We start from the raw sequence: 3145 nt of genomic DNA on the forward strand, positions 1-3145 counted from the left end.
GGAACTGAATGTTAACTGTGGTGGGAAACTGTGTATGTAGCTCACCATAGTTTATTATATTATATTTATTTTTAGAGCAAACCTGGTTTCCGAACCCCGCTATCAACGGGAAGATTTTTGTCTTTGCGGACGTACCTCATCTCCTAAAGTTGGTTCGGACCATTTCCTCGACACAGGTTATGTGTTCAAAGGAAACTCAATTACGCATCAAACAATTGTTCAGTTGCTCACTTTGACTTCGGTGTCAGATGCATCAATTGCATACAAATTAACAGAAACACACCTCACGGTTCATCACGCAGGACGGCAAAAGGTAAAGCTGGCTGTCCAACTGTTTTCCCATAACACGGCAAGCGCAATTAGACAATGTTATGCGATGGGGCATAATATGCACAACGCTTTAGAAACGGCCGAATTCATATCCGTGGTCAACGATTAGTTCGACGTTTTAACCGCAAGTTTACCACGTTCCAGTCAATGGCATCAAAGAAACCCTTTGGCATGGAGTTGGAACTGCAAACGCAGATATTAGCGAAAATGGACGATTGCATGCAGCATACTAGGGTGACTGGGCGGCAGGCGCTGTTACCTTTTCAGAAAGGAGTTCTTCTAAGCAACAATTCTCTCAGAAGTTTGTATGAATATGTGAAGGAGGGATATGCTTTCTTCGATTCCAAACTATATACTCAATATCTTATATTAGCTCGTAACACGGAAAGCTACGCTGCTCGAGGAAATGTGGAAACCGACGATACCGGGTGGCTTCGCCTCAGTGACACATCAGTAGAAAATCTAAAAGGCCTTCTTACTGATGATAAGGTGGTTTCCGAGGAATTCGCATTTTCTAATGAGCTAGCGTTTCCCAATGAGGTCGAGCAAGGCGTAGATATAAGCACGAGGATGCCTTGGAATACATCGCTGGTTTCATTATCAGAAAGTTGCGCAATATATTTCAAAGGAGCATATGTACACTTGGGTTGACGAAGTCTCCAGAGGCTCCTTGACCAAGCCATCCAGCGATTTTTTGGATGTTATCAAAAGCTTGGAGATCGAGTTGAAGACATACAATGGCGACAAAATAAAGCCTTGCTCAGAATATTTGGCTAAGCTCAACGCATGTTCGCAACACATTAGTGCCAGCGATGATGTGAAGAAATTATTTTTTAAAACGCGTATGTACCAGTTGATAAAGAACCTCAATAAGGCGCAAAAACAACAAAAGAGACCGGTTTCTCTAAATCAAGGTAAATCATTAAAAGAAAATAGAAAACTTAGTTTTTATTTATTTAGAAAAATATATATTTTATTGTTTGTTTACTTTTAGCTTGCCCACATCGTAGGTCAGCTCCTCACCCCGCAAGCTCCGCAATATAGCATCTTATCGCAAGTACTTCTTGTCTCGCAAGTTCCGCACCATCACGCAAGTACTATTTCTACGCCAGTACGCTATGTAATTTCACCAATGGGTAATCATTCTACCAATGCATAATCATTCGGATAAGCTTGCAGTAATTACACTCATTTAGTTTTCAATCAAATTTTCATATACAAAATTTGTGTATTATTTTTAGCACCTGGCACACCACTGACCCAAAACTAGTCCACTAGGTAACTGACAACGCAACGCAAATATCTGTCGATTTTACTTTAACGCGCGAATTTAATTCACATTTTCATTATGTAGTTGTAACCCAACATGCGCTGGCCGAAGCATGGACGAGGATTTCACTTGTAAATCGGAAACAACGAAATCTTACAAAAAATACGTTGTGGAATAAAACTATTGGCACTTTGCTTACGATTAAGCTCACGAGGACACAATGAAACAAAGTATACAAATTTTATAAATATGTTAAACTAAAGAACTAATTATTTATTCTTATTTCAGTTAAAAGCGCCTAACGTCGCGACTGGGTCCTGGCTGTAGAAGTATGATTTCTAAATAACGGTCCCTTTAAGCAGTCAGCGGTTACATGCACCTACAAGATAGCATACAAGCGAACTCAACTAACTATAAATGAACTATAAGTTCAGTATTTTTCAACTAGGAAAGACTACACCTCGACTACTCTACGTTGCTTTCAACTGACTACTTTTACATGATGATGTTGCATATATACATATGTACTTACATATGAAACCTGCATGACTTTGAAGCCAATTAAAAGTTTGCCGTAATAATTTGGCCAAAAGTTGACTATTGAGTCGATTACGAAATTCTTGACTTTCCGTCAGAGCTGTAAAACTGTGAAATCATTTAAAATTTTAATCATGAAATATTTACAAGTAGGATTTCATTAATTTTCCTTTGGTCTGGTAGTGTGACTTATATTTTTTTCAATCTACAATCATTAAAAAAAAATTGATTTCACACAGTAAGGTAGTAAATACCTGAATGAAAAACTGAGAATGCTGAAGTAAACAGAATTCAATACTGAATTAGCTTCCAGATGAATGAACACTTTGCTATGTGTGCATTCTCTAATTCAGTTCCAATCAAATTTTATACACTAAGAAAAATATGTAAGTTTAAATGATGGAATAATGAGGTGTATGAACTTTAAAACGATATTGACATAGTGTCGCGTATCAATGCACAGCGGCCACGCGGGCTAAGCCATGTCCTACGAATGAATGGTTGTGCTTGGACTCCTCCACGCATGAAACGCAGCTTGATTCACATGAACATATTGTACAAATTTATAGTTTTGGTTGCTTGAAAACTGAGTGAAAAATGTTCCAAGACAATTAGTTTCTATAACTTTTTTCTTTTAAAGATTGGAAAATCTGCAGAACATGAAATAATCAAGCATAACAACCATCAAATGATAGCAGCTTTTATCATTCAGTCCATGGTTTATCCACATATATATAATGTCTTTTTCAAAATACATATGTGCTAATTTTCGCGCGGCCACCCTTTATGATCAGTTTTTATTTGAAAAGAACGATATTCTCATTTCCCAATACCAGGCGCTCATGCATGTGAAGTAACTAGTTTTCTATTTCTACGTACAAAATTGTTTGTATAAATTTTTAAATTTCCAAAATTCTACTTTGTACAGTTCAAAGGCTTCTACAAAAAAAAATTTTTAAAGTTCCACAAACAAATTTATACATATAGAAAACTTGCTACTTCATATGT

The 3145-nt window shown here is 37.0% G+C and overlaps 1 long non-coding RNA gene across 1 annotated transcript; it reads left to right on the forward strand.

Moving 5' to 3' along the window:
• The first annotated feature begins 1328 nt into the window (after positions 1 to 1328).
• Positions 1329 to 2306, forward strand: LOC118755149. Its single transcript, XR_004994987.1, has 4 exons — positions 1329 to 1508; positions 1572 to 1608; positions 1685 to 1830; positions 1889 to 2306. It is a non-coding gene; the product is annotated as an uncharacterized LOC118755149 (long non-coding RNA).
• The last annotated feature ends 839 nt before the right edge of the window (positions 2307 to 3145 follow it).

The sequence above is a fragment of the Rhagoletis pomonella genome, unplaced genomic scaffold, assembly GCF_013731165.1.
Source record: "Rhagoletis pomonella isolate Grant_MI unplaced genomic scaffold, Rhpom_1.0 Rhpom_scaffold_05469, whole genome shotgun sequence".
In the NCBI taxonomy this organism is placed as follows: domain Eukaryota; kingdom Metazoa; phylum Arthropoda; class Insecta; order Diptera; family Tephritidae; genus Rhagoletis; species Rhagoletis pomonella.